Source organism: Pithys albifrons, chromosome 2 (genome assembly GCF_047495875.1).
Source record: "Pithys albifrons albifrons isolate INPA30051 chromosome 2, PitAlb_v1, whole genome shotgun sequence".
In the NCBI taxonomy this organism is placed as follows: domain Eukaryota; kingdom Metazoa; phylum Chordata; class Aves; order Passeriformes; family Thamnophilidae; genus Pithys; species Pithys albifrons.
In genome coordinates this window covers 75,867,185-75,881,035 of record NC_092459.1, presented here as the reverse complement: position 1 = coordinate 75,881,035, position 13,851 = coordinate 75,867,185, and the positions used below count along the sequence as shown (strand labels likewise).

At 37.8% G+C, this 13,851-nt stretch overlaps 1 protein-coding gene across 2 annotated transcripts in view; it reads right to left on the bottom strand.

Annotated features, from left to right (window-relative positions):
• MAP3K21 (mitogen-activated protein kinase kinase kinase 21) overlaps nt 1-13,851 on the bottom strand; it is a 42,117-nt gene that overhangs the window by 27,132 nt on the left and 1,134 nt on the right. The gene's annotated exons all lie outside the window — the stretch shown is intronic.

Here is a 13,851-nt window from a genome sequence, read left to right as displayed (position 1 = left end):
CAGCAGTTGTATAAAAAAAGATCTCAGAAGACAAATTATTAGGATAAAGAGGAATCATCAGTGGTGTTTACTAGGAAGCTGGTTTGTTACACATATTGCTTGTAGAATAAAAACACAAGGTGCATTTCAAGAACTGATAGCACAGTCAGAAGACAGTGCCCACTTGAGAAAGAACAAACCATCATACTAAAAGATGTGCAAAGTTGCAAAGGAACACTCAAAAATCACTCATAAAATCTCTGTGACAAAGCAGAAGCGAAAGAAGAAGAAAATCCTGGCTATTGTGACTAACAGAAGGAAAACAAGCAGCCACATGTGGTTGTGCAAGTCGCTCATGCAATTCTAAAAGGCACTAAAAAGGCTTTGTTTAGTAGAAATAGGGAAGTATCAGTAGAATTCTACAAAGCACAACACCTCATATGAAATACTGAATGACTAAACCTGCACATACGTGTTCAACAACAAGAACTGCAACAGACAAAGAAAACAGAATAATTAAGATCCTGTAATGTCTTTTATTCAGAAAAAAACAGAAAAGCTTGTCCTTTTTGCAAGGCTAAACAAAGGCTGAGAGAAGTTATAAGAACAGAAGTCAGCCATACCTAGAAACAGGATGCAGGACCTACAGCACTAGTGCTCTTACCCAATAAAATATTCACCTAGGTGGCTCTGCTGAACTGTCTGACTGGCCTGCTCGTGACTAAACTCAGTTCTAGATCTGGAGCTACTCTACCAGGGTGGGGAATCATACAAAATTTCAATTTTTTCATTGCTTCTTTTCTCCCATCCCCATTTTGTCCCTCCTCTGCTGTGTAACGCACAGTTTAGTCCTCAAGAAACGGTCACAAGATCCAACATACAATCCTGTCCAACCTAATGGTTCCTGAAATAGTAATGCCATTAATCTTTTTTTGCTTTCTGCCTTATCAATAGTTACAGCTGGAGTATTTTTCTACTAATCTTATGGCACAATGCAAATATTTCATGGTGTAACACTATGCAGATAAGATGTTCTGCACACTTTTGGAAACCAAAATCTAACACACAGTTCCCCAAAACTGCAATGGAACCAGCCAGTACTCCCAAGTCTAACTAAAACAGAACCAGCAACAACTGTTTGCCATACTACTACTGTTTCCACACATGGTGTTCTTAGTCAAGAAAGGCACAGAATTTACACCTGAAAAGAAGGTAGGGATCCCATTAAAATTCCACTCAAATGCTCCCAGTCCCCACTCCTTTTCCTGTGCCATTCTCTTCACATCACTCTCATCTCCAAACTCTCTCCTCTGGCAGTAAAAGCTCTCTTTGAGGTGAGCAAAAGGCAAGATATACATGAAGTGGCAGCCCCGGTCTGGCCACAGTACAAGAGCTGCCTTCTTTGCTGCACTCTCTTTTTTGCTAAGCTTAAATTGAAATTTTATTGGGGAAAAGGAAAAAATGAAGTGAGAGCCTGGATATGGACAGACAGGCCAGATTTTCAGACAGATCCAGAACTGTACTCCCAGTGCTACTTTGAGAACTAAGCTGAAAGCCTAGAGAGGAAGCAGAAGTATTTGTTTAAAGTGCAAGCACTTTGTTTAAAGCATAATTTTAAATGTTCTTGTTTCAGCTTCTTTCATTTCTTAAAATTCATATAGCTTAAGAAACAGTATTTACAGCAAGCCTGAGGGAAGCCTGGACAGATGTTTTAGTTGGCAGCAAGCCTAGGAAAGCTCCACCTAAAACTAAGCTCTTCAATGCTACTCTTTTAATGCAGGTTATTTCCTACAGTCTGTTTTCTTTTTGTTACTAAGTAGATACAGATTGTATTTCTCCAACCTTATCTATCTCAAAGCCCCCATTTAATACAACACTTCATTTGGGAAATTTATTGAAATCCAAAGAGTTCACGCAGTTAAAACCAGTTTTACTGCATTCATAATACATTCCAACACTTCCAGGTGACGATTTTCAGTTACCAGCCATATAAAACAATTAAGTAAACAAGGTGCTCTGAGAAAAGCCAAGACAAAGGACTGTATAACTTTTTAACAGTTTAGATGTACTGAATTCAAATTAATCTTCTAATGCTGAAACTTTAAAAAAAATCCTGAAACATTCATCCTTTCTATCTCTCCTATAGTCTATATACTCTTATTATTACCTATTTTACTACTTCTAAAAAAAAATGCTAAGCAACCTTATTTTCCCAAGTTAATTATTTGCCTCCAAATGCTTTTTGCTACCTCACCTGCAGTTTGATAAATAGGTGACTATCATAGGTTTTGCAAATTTAAGTTATTTAATAGCACAGCTATTTAAGTCACTGTGACTATAGGCAAGACTGCCTACATGTCAACCACATTTACCACCACTGATAAAGTAATTCTTAGACAATACCAGAAAGAAAGATGTTATGCTACATAACTCTACTTGCAAGTAGAGATTGTCCAGACAATGCTGCTACTGTCTCTGCTCCCCCTGTACCCAGTCAGTTCCCTCTCCAACTGTTTGCAAGTGAATCTGGTTCCTGTTAGTTCACTAAATCAACATGCAACAAAACCAGGAAACCAGCAGGGTGACCTTGCATCTTTACCTAGAAGCTAACAGGCAGAAAAAGACCTTATTAAATGTTGCATATTCAGTTAATGAAACACAACACGTTGCAATATTAAGAGACCCACCTGCATTATTTGGAGCTGTTATTTGGCTCCAATTGTAATTGGAAATTAAAATTTAAACACTGCTGATAGAAGCCATGTCCGGTTTTTCAACTGTAAATTAACTATCATAGTGAAAGCAGTAAGTGTATGAACAACAAATTAATTATCACAGTGAAAACATTAACTGATCAGAACACCTTTAGTAGGTACAATAAATGATAATTCCACCTGTACAGCACTGTTTCTTAAATGCCCTTTCTTCCTGCAGGTTCTCAGAACAGGTTCTGTTATCTCTGTAGTCAGAATCTGTCAGATCGTGATTATCTCACTAGATTAAGAGCTCACCATCAGCAAGAAAATGTCATCCTTTAAATACTGATTACAGATTACTTTTTTATTCTACAGACACTGTGCTCCTCTATCATCTATGTCCCTTTACAGGGGACAACCAGTTCTTAATTTTCACACTAAACTGAAAGGAACAGTTTATGCTTAAATGTATTTGTCTCAAAACATCTAGCTTAAAAAAAACACCCTACCTCAGAGGAGCCAACATGTATTTAAAAATATCCTGAACAAAGTGTTCCTAATTGGAAAGCCAAAACAAGGCAAGACTTGACACAAAAAGTCCTTGACAGCATGGATTGACAGATACACAGCAATCCCATCAGAAAAACACACCCCACAGTGGGACATCTGGCACAAGAAAACCACAAAAGGATGAGAATGACTGGGGGTCATCTGCCTGTCTGCAGGAAACGGAGGGAAAAGGAGAGAGAGGAAGAGGGACGAGAGATTGCAACAGCTTGAACACACCTTGCATCACCATTTTTGCTTCCCTTTCCCTTCTTTAATAACTATTATTAAAGCAACTTTGGGCAAATGGAAACTTGAGAGAAAGAAGCAGTTTTAACAAGTTATTGGCACAGACTGCAGATGTAAGAGGAAGTACCAGAGGTAACAAGCATTTATAATTAGACATTCAAATGATCATCCTTTAAACAGCAGATCATCAGTAAATTCTGAAAAATGTAGGATTTGAATATTGCATCAGCAAAAAATCAAAAGCCAGCTGGACACTAAACATTCTCAAGTTCTTTGTCTAAAAAAATGTTCAACTGAATTCTCCTATTTAAATACTAAATTTAAGAAAAGCAACCTCATTAAAGCAATTCCTCCATAATTTTAAAATTACATGGAAATCAGTCAATACTGAAACTTAGCTTTAAAACTCGAAACACTCAGTTGTGTGGCATCTAGTAGGAACTTTGATATTTATTTGAAACAGCAATTACTTTCCTTTAAGCTCTTTCTTCTTTGGTTGCTATCAGTTTTTAAAAGGCAGCTCTGAAAAAAACCCAACAAAAACAAATAAACAAAAAACCAACCAAACAAGCTAAAACAAAACAAAACAAAAAAAACAAACAAAAAACCAAAACAATTGACCAAAATGCAAGCAGATGAGAAGAAAATGCTAAGAACAATTAGTATGAATAGTTTGGTAGTGAAGCACTCCTTCCTGGCTAAGATATTCTAGTTTCAAACTACAGAATAAAGTATATCCATTCCTTGAAGAAAATCACCTTTGATAAAAACCCCCAAAATATAAGGGAAACTAAAGCTATTATGTTCAAAGTGCATAAGAAGTCTTAGTGGATATCTAATACATCAGGTGCAGTTTCCTTCTAGAGGAACTTTCAGAAAACATATTATTGTCTCCCTAACCCCAGATTCGAGACCTGGCCATTCCCTTCAAAACAAAGTAAATCAATATATGTCATACATGCAGGGCAATAATGCAGATGAGGTTTATAATCTCAAAAATGTCATCCAGGGGCAAGAGCTGACAGTAGTTACCTTCCTTCAGAACTAACAACTTTTCTATCGTTAGTCAATCACTTTTTCTATATTTAATTTCAAACCCGTGAATATTTCATTCAAATTTGGCTTGGATTTGTAGGTGGTTTTTTTAAGTAAACGGAACACGACTTGCTGCAATTGGATATTTCAAGCTAATCAGAAGAATACATAACTTCTGCACACACAGAAGTATTTACATAGTTGGCATACTTTTCCTGATCATAACATATTACACTCAGCAATTATGAACTTCCTCATTGCTTTATTTTCTGTGATCTGTATCAAGGGGCATTTGATGTGTGGAAATTGGAATACTTAATGCAAAAAAAAAGTCACGTCAAAATTAAAGAAAGTTTAATATATAGATACATACCTAAAAAACTTAAAGACTCATTCTACCTTTAAAGGTGACTTACTAACCAAGCTGAAGTATAAGGGTATAGGGTGATGTCACAACCAGGAGTAAAATAGTTAATATCGTCTCCTTTTCAGTTATAGTCCCACATCCTCACAGCTTTTTTTCCTGCCCCCGCCCCAGACTGAGTCTAGCAACTGGGTAGTCTTGGGAGACTCAACTAGCCAGACAGTTCTGCAGAAAACCAAGCTTGTAAATACAACAGCTTAGAGTAGTTTCCTGTTAGATCTCTCAGCTAATTTAACCCAGACCTACTGACCACACAGGCAGAGATATGCACAGTCTGCTGACATGTGTGAGGGAACCTGTGCCTGGAGACTGGTGGGGAAACCTTCTCCTGCAGCTGCTAAACAAAGCCATGCATCACCTGTTGTAACAAGTGGGAAGTCAAGCAACTTTCCAGAAGTCTAGTTTTAGTCACAAGATTTACAGAAAGAACCCAGCTTTGCTACTTTTTTCTCCATTATAAAATCACCTTTGATGAAATTTACTATTGAAAAGAATAAACTGAAGACAAAAGAAATTTTCTCAGTCCCTTTGAAGACGCCTACTGCTGAGAATCCAAATAAACTCTGGCTGTAGATGCTCAGTCAAGTTAAGTCATTGGGTTCCCCTTATATCTCATCAGGTAACATGAAACTCCTTTAATATAATTTCTATGTGGAATTCTGATAGGTTACACTATGAAGAATTCTGACTTAGGCTGCCAGTTCCTCTTGTATAGAGTATTTGGAAGAGTCTTACTGTTAAAAAAATGCCAAAGAACTTGTTTCAAAACAAAGCAGAAAAAAGAAACCAGACAATTTTTGAGACATTTTTAATACAAAACTTGGGAGTAAAAGAAAATTTGAAAATCATCAAGGTATATTCTATGGGGTAGGATTCCTGAATTCCATCCTTGCAGGTTCTTCAGCAGCTGAGGAAGAGCCTCTCAGGATTGTGCATTTTCAGGAACTCTTTTCTTTGTTAACAGCAAAGGCAAAACAAAACACTTGTTTTAAAATGAGAACTCTGCAAACTTGACAGTGCTCTCTTTCTCTTGGGAAGAGAAAATGAAAGGGAAAACCTGCTGGTTTGTCTCAATAATTACTGCGACATTCATCAATGAGTTACGAAGTACAATTTTTTTTTTCCTTTTTACGTAACACCCAAGGAAACAAACACAATTAGTTTCAGGAAGAGCAGTGGCATCTAGGCCTAACAGAAAAAAAAACCCCAAAACACAAAACTGCCTAAAATTTAGAACTAAAATATAACAAGTTCTAAGGGTTAACTTGTCCCATAATGAACCACAGCAATGAAGCATTTACTTCTGCATTTTTGAGGAGGAGGGCTGACTTATCAGCTCTGAATTAACAGCACACCTGCCAAAACACAGATTTTAGTCACCATGAAGAGAACAAAGCATGCTTATACAGCCAACACTGGCATGTCTAGGATGGATTTAACTGGAGCTATGACCCCACAAACACACACAAAAACAGGTTAAACTTGGCAGGAAGCTCCAAGATGGAAGAATACTTCTGTGGTGACATTATACAAATAGGTAACTATTCCAGCCTACCATATATAACCCACTAATTTAAGATGCAGTAAGTCAGTCAAAATTTAAACATCTGCTTACTTTCAGTGACTGGTCAGATGGTAAGCTTTTAGTAACAAGGTCAAGCAAGATGAAAATAGTGAAATGTAGTTTTAAACTGTCAATCCAGGAATGTACATGATCAGTTCTTTTTGTACTGCTATACAGACAAGTCATTTGGCATTTAATATTTCACCTATTGTCATCTATATATAATGTATATTTTTTTTACTTCAATGCCATAATTTTGGTTCTAACAAACAAAACAACCCCAAAGCTAAAAAAAAAAAAACATGCATTTTTAGAAGCATTATTACTGAAAGTCACTAAAACAAATCTCATTGCCTTGAATTGTAACAAATAATCAGAAACAAAATTCAAGGTCAAAAACTACCCTATGCTGCAAACACCTCTTGCAGACTTTCACTGTACAAGGCCAGCATGTTTCAAAACTTGAAACATTGAAGCAAGTTTGTAAGAAAGTTTATACTTAGTGGTAAGAAAACTTACAGATTGCAAACAAAAAGCCATTCTCTTCTAAGGTCAAAGAAACCACGAAACAGCGTTCAACATCCCAATGCAGTTCAATGATGTGTTATCTCTCTATTCATTTGAGGTTGCAGAACATAACTTTTTAATGGAACTTTCAATCCTTGGTAAGAGGGTCCAAAGACTTACTCAGTCCTTGCAATCCCAACACGCATGGGGGACTTATCTGTGAGTGAACACTCAGATATATCCCAACTTTTTCTAATGCTTGGAGAACACTAGCAATGCCTAAATCTCAAACATATTTTGCAGTCTGCTTTTTTAAGTACAATACCTCATTTCACAAGTGTTATGGCCAGCAGTTGAACTTAATTCCCCTGTATAAGGGAATGAAGATAATTGTGTAAGTATTTTAACAACTAATGGGAGGTGTTTAGCTGTCTGTTTTTCCATTGACCTTTATGGAAGTATTGCTCACTCAATGTAATTTTCAGAGGCAGGTAAGTATGTGAACATATTCTTAGGGTACCAGCTTTAAAAAAAAAAACGAGCCATGTAATGCTTGATGTCTTCTTTAATATACAAATAATATCAACACTCTCATCCAAAGTCCTACACTTCAATTTATAATGTTGTCCCAAAATAGAACTGTTTTTCAGTAAAGACAGTCAGCAAATACAACATACAGGCTAGAATATGACTCCCTGTGTTTTTCATGAAGAGGTCACCAGAAAACTCGATGTAAATGAAACCTGCTAGAAGTCCAACACAAAGTAGGGAAAAAAAATAAATAACCCTTCTTCCAACAGTTGTAAACCAGATCACTTGGTGTTTACAATGACAGAACAAAGACAGAGAGGAGAAAGACATGAAAAACCAAGTAAGACCCACAGAAAGATCAAAGTAATATTATTCTTGACTTAATGATCCTCCCTGTTAGAAATGCAGTCTCAACAACAAATAAGGAACATCTCTCTACAGTTGTCAGATGGACCTAGTTGGGGAAGCATTAAAATGAAAACCTGTATTAAAATGAATTATAAATAGGAGTATTAAAAATTCATGATGTTTTAATTCATCATATTATATTTAGCTAGCATTTCAGCCTAGAGTCTTGTTTTCAGCATTAAGGACTATATGTAAATATACTTCAGTCTCATTAACTTTGAGGGACTTTGTTCTAAATTACTGAGCAATCTTTTCCACCTGTTAGCATCCAGGCTTGAGACACAGAAGAACATGAAACAGAAGCAAATTTAGAAGCCAGTGATTGAGGTGAAATAAATTGCTACTGGAGTTAAGTCTTCATGCACAAATAAAATAACTGCTGGATGTTACTTCTCCTCTGGAAGCTTAAACACTGTACAAACCAAAAGTGCTTTACAGAGCAGTAGTTCACAAAATTCATTTGACAGATATTGTATTACAATCATAAAGTTCCTCAATATTACTTTTAAATGCTGAAACACATCCTTCAACTGGAAATTAGCCTCTACAGCATTACAGCACTAGTTAATTCTGCTGCAGATTGAGACAACCGCAGCAATCAGTTACTCAAAGTTGTTCTCTGTTGAATTCCAGCATCTCTCTGAACCCAAAATACACAACATATTATGTGCAACAAGTAAATATATCAAGTGAATATTAAACAGACATAACACAAAAACACTGTCTTTGCTGAACAGGAAAACTATATACTCTAGTTCAAGGCTGCTGAGCATTTGATGCTCCCACAGAATCCAACTAACCTCCAGGGCCTCTCAAAAAATAAAATCCCTATCTACATAATCTGAGCACACATCAAATGAAGCAAATTACTGGGAGCAATGTTTTATGAAACAACATAGAACTCTTTCATGTAACACAAAGACACTAAAAATAATTATTAGAATTCAGTAAGTTCAACTTTTAATAGATCATAACATTCAAAATAGGTGTTGTTTCCCAAATTGATGACATTTTACAATCCTACCGTTTGCATGAAGGTGGTTTGAGTTTCATTTTCTGGTGTGTTTGTTTTGGTTTTTTTTAAGAATTCTAAGCTCATAAGATTATAAAAACTGCAGTTTCTTCCTGCTAATACACTTCCAGATGCTTCAGATGTATAACCAGTTCTTATGTTGCAATGTAGCAGCATTATCTTCACAGCAAAGCACAAGGCAGGGCTACTGTCTCTCACAGAGACGGGATTGGAACCTGGTGTACCTGCAACAGTTTCTAGCTTTATGCAATTTTAAGTAATTAAGAACAGTGTAAAGCATTAAAGTACCCTGACTTCTTATATGAAGACAGAATGGAAAACTACAGTATATGAATTTTAAACTGCTAAAGAACTTCTGGCCCAACTATTTTACCTGACTGACATTTGTCAAAGTGACACTACCTTCTCAGAGATAAGGTTCCTATGGGTTTTATGAAAGTCAGTTGCCCTATGGAAGAGGAACTTCAGTTAGTGTTGCCAGAACAAACATTCATTCCCCTCCAGAACTCGGAGGGGCCAGCAGCCCCTAGGAGCTTAGCAGCCAGCCAGGCAATACAAGCAGTTTCAAACCAATCCCAGCATATGCAGCCTCCTCTAGGATGTACAGGAGTCACCCAGCAGTGGAGCTGGGCATCCTGGGACAGCCAAGCTAAGCCCAGCAGGGACGCTGGGGATGTGGAAAGGGAATACGAGACTGCAAATTCCACAAATGGAAGCGCCATGAAGAGGAGAGGGCAATGAGGAATATATACCCATAGAACATCAGGTTTTTCAGTTTTGTTACACTATAATAGGCGAGCAGTACAAAACAGTGCTACTGAGAGAAAAACCTCCAAGTTTTGCTGCCATCAGAGGATACTTTGGAACCTTATGTCTACACAAATTTAGATTGAAGCTCAAATCTGCTGAAAAGCCATCTCTCTTCTCCCTCGAAACTACCAACGACAATTGTAATAGAAATAAATTTTGAATTCTCTTGGTAACTGTACAAGATTCTGAATTTCAAACATTTAATAACATACAAGTAATTCTTACAGCTCTACTTGTGATGTGAGCATGTCTCGCCTCTTCAAAACAGTTCAGAGACAAATTAAGCAGCCTTGAGACTTCAGAATAAGTAAAATCAGTTCAGAAGATAGCAGATAGGCTTAACTCCAGTTTCTTACTTTCCCTGAACAGCCAGCCTAAAGTTGCTAGGTGAAGAAGGTTCAGAGAAAGCAGTTTCTTTGAACTCTGAAAAAATCTCCATCTAATTTTTCTCATGATACTAGTTTCAAGAACACATTAAAGTGGATTGTCCAATTACAGTTTCACTGCTCTCTTTTATGTTTTATTCCTTCAGATTCCAAGTACTGTTCTCATTAACACTGTCACGTCCCTGGTCTTATTCAACAATCCTTGAAGCTCAAGCTGACCTTGACAATTTCAAAAAGTAATGTAAACTTAACCATTTCAGAGAGGTGAGTGCTGCAAAGGATCCTGGGCTATCGGAGGAGCTGGTGAGAGCCACAGCAAATCAAACCCTTACTTGCATATCCATCTGTGACAAATGAGCACAGAGTACTTTATCAGTACCATGCTAGTACACATAATCTACACATAATCAATTTTGTAATCATGGACGGGTCTATGCCATAAGCAAGATATTCTGAACATTTTGTAATGCTTCCTAGAAGTACACAAGGCTGCTGCATCAGAGATAAAGTGCATTTTTTTTTAAGGCAGAGGTACCGCACAGTCTGAAATCAACCTCAGAACCACAAACCTCTGCTTTCTCTACACTAGACTTCAGAAAGGGAAAACCTGGGATACTCTGAATGCATTACTAGCTTTCTCCAGCATACTAAAAAAGAATCAGGAGAGGCTGCGCTGAGCCCTTACACAACCACAGGTCTTGTAACTAATGGGACGTCCTTGCCCAGAACTAAGCAATTTGATTTCCTTCGAGAAGAAGAGTTGCCCTTTCGAAGAGTCAGCAAAATAGCCATGATGTGGTTAAAAAGACACATGTAACTAGCAGTGTCACGTCTTGTAGACGAATTCCTGAGTTTCATTTTCAGTAAAACATAACTTTTTTCATCATCAGCTGGCATGCTTAGTCAAGACTAAGTTCACACCCAGGAGACACAGTCAAGACTTCAAATTCTTAAGACATCTCCCTTTCAGTTTAAGCATCAATTAATCCAGAATTTATTGACTATAGATGATGACCTGAAAAACCTCAAGTTCTCTTTAGACAGATAAAATCCACCTCTTAGTCCTTAATTTTACATTATGTCCTTAATCTTTAAAGTATATTGAGGAACGTAAGAACTGCTTATGAGAAGTTACCCTCAAAACAAACCGTGATCTTTGTCAGAGAAACTTCTCACCATGTCAGCCACTCAAGGTTTACAAAGTACCCAAAATGTGTAAATCAACATTAGAAACCATAGTTACTATGTTTCATTTTATTACACATATCTAAAGCTAAAAGTGTGCTTTCCACATTTGTTTTGTGTACTCCTGAATAACCTTTAAATACTAAATTTATTTTACATGGACTCCAGAACTGAAGAAATTCTCATGAGAATGGAACTCAAGAGTTACCATTTACTTCCTTGTTCGGGCCTCACAATCAGGTTAGTTTTGCTTCCCAATATAAAAAAACCATTTGTATATCTATTAATTTCCCTTACTTTGGCAGAAAAAAAAAACAGTTTTCCCACCTCCCAAAAGGAGCCCAGTAAAATTAGAGCATACAAACTTAGATGGTCACTGCAGTTAATAAAACCCTGCTGGCTCTCATGGCTTTTCTACTTGTGGCACTTTTTCTCCAGTCCTGTCAATTTGATATCAGCAAAATCACATCAGAGATGCTATCCCATAGATCCCAACCCTATAAAACAGCATGGAGAGAAGTAATACACTTGCCTTTGAGATGCTTGTGTTGCCTATCGCCTGCCATCCACAAGCCCCAACACACACCCCTTCTGGATCAAACATACTGGTGGAAGGGGCTCCCTTTCCTTGTCTGGAAAAATTAGCTCTTGCCTATTTGCTAGGGAAATAGTTTGAGAGCATTCCTTAACATGCCATGTTCATGACACCCATTTGTCTAATTTGTTGTCTGGTGAAGAAAAAAATCCTTCTGAACAAAAATAACTAAGCTAGCACAAAACTGATACATTCCTGTGCTATCTAGAGCTGCTTAATGTGGAGAGCACGGACCATCACCATTAGTAATCTCTGGAAAGCAGCAATGAGCAGATGAGGAATGGGTGCTGCCAGACCTCTGTCTGAAGCTGCAGCCACTGTGGAACTGTTACTACCCACACCAAGCAAGTTGCTCAGTCAACCCTGGCAGTGCTTCACTCCCACTGTGCAAGACTGCAGAGACTACAGTAAAAGAATGAAGGGAAATCTTTGATGAATGGATGAGTTAGCAGAACAGGGGATACTGTCTTGACTCGCAGACATTTCAAATGCATGTTGTTAACAGTCTAGGGTACCACCAGTGCACCTCCATCTCCCAAAATGATCATTCAGTTGGATGATCAAGAGACATAATTCTATTTACCATATTTAATACTGCCTTCAAACTTTGCTAAGATTAGAGAACAGGTTAGAGAACTAAATAGCTCCAGCTAAATCCATCTGCAACAGGAGTTAGTAATGGACACAGAGAATGGGCACAAACGCTGAGGTTATAATCAAAAGCATATTTCTTAAATGCTCTGCCATTATCCATATACAAGGAGATGATAACAATAATCAGCTCTCAGCAGTACCCAACTAAACTCGAGGTGTTGTGCTAAGCCACAGGCTTATGAATTCATTTCAGACACAAATTTTGTCACTTAGCATTCTGCTAGGATGCAGCAACCCACTCTAAGGAAAGCCACTAAATACTCAAGGTGCAGCAGTTCACTCTGAACACAGCAGTAAACTAGGAGGGCACAAGCTGCCTACAGATAAATTACTAGAAATTAAGGTGTTGGCCATGACTCCAAGGTGCAGGAGTTCATCGTCTGTGCTACAAACAGAACCACAAACACAGCTGAGCTAGGCCCTTTCTTTATCAAACAAATAGTGAAAGTACTCTCAGGAACAGTCAGTCCCATGACTGAGCCTTGTCTTAACAGCCCATGCATGGTGACCTTCACGACACACAGCCTCTTAAACAAAGTGCTTCGAAGTTGAATGAAGTTTTTTTTATTTTTACTGGACAACTTAAGGCCTCTTAACTGGAAAAAAAAATACTAACATATTACTGCACTTTTTGCACAGTCAGAATAAAAAGCAAAAGAGTTGGAATGGCTTCAGACATTTTTGGGAACACATAGATTTCCACTTTCAGGTCACCAGTTCAAAACACAACTGTAACAGCAAGTCATAAACACATCTATTCTAGTAAGCCAGCCTTCCAAGCCCACAGCTGCCAAAATCTTAGATGCTTCTGTATTGTCAGATGGACCAAGGAGCCATTAAGCACGAACTGAGCAACTCCCTCGCTCTTGCAGGTGCATTTGTCCACACCAAGGGATGAAAGCAAATATGGCATCTGCACAACAGTTTCTTCTGTTTTTAAGGTACTGCCTTTTCCGTCTCAGTGTTTGCCAAGCGGGTAAATTTTAGCAATACTAAATCCATGTAGTGAAAACTAGAAACACATATGACTGCTCAGCAGAGAAACAGAAGTGATATCCTTATTAAAACTTTCCTTTACAAGGCACTTGTTTCCCTGTAAGTTTCAAAAGCCAGGACCACACAACGCATCAGAGTAAAAATAGCCCTGTGGATTTGCGACTGTGGTCGCGCGCGGGGTTTTATCTCGCTTTAAGCGAGCTCCTCTCCGACAGCGCAGGACTGAAGGTGCACCCGGCTCCTCCCGACCTTT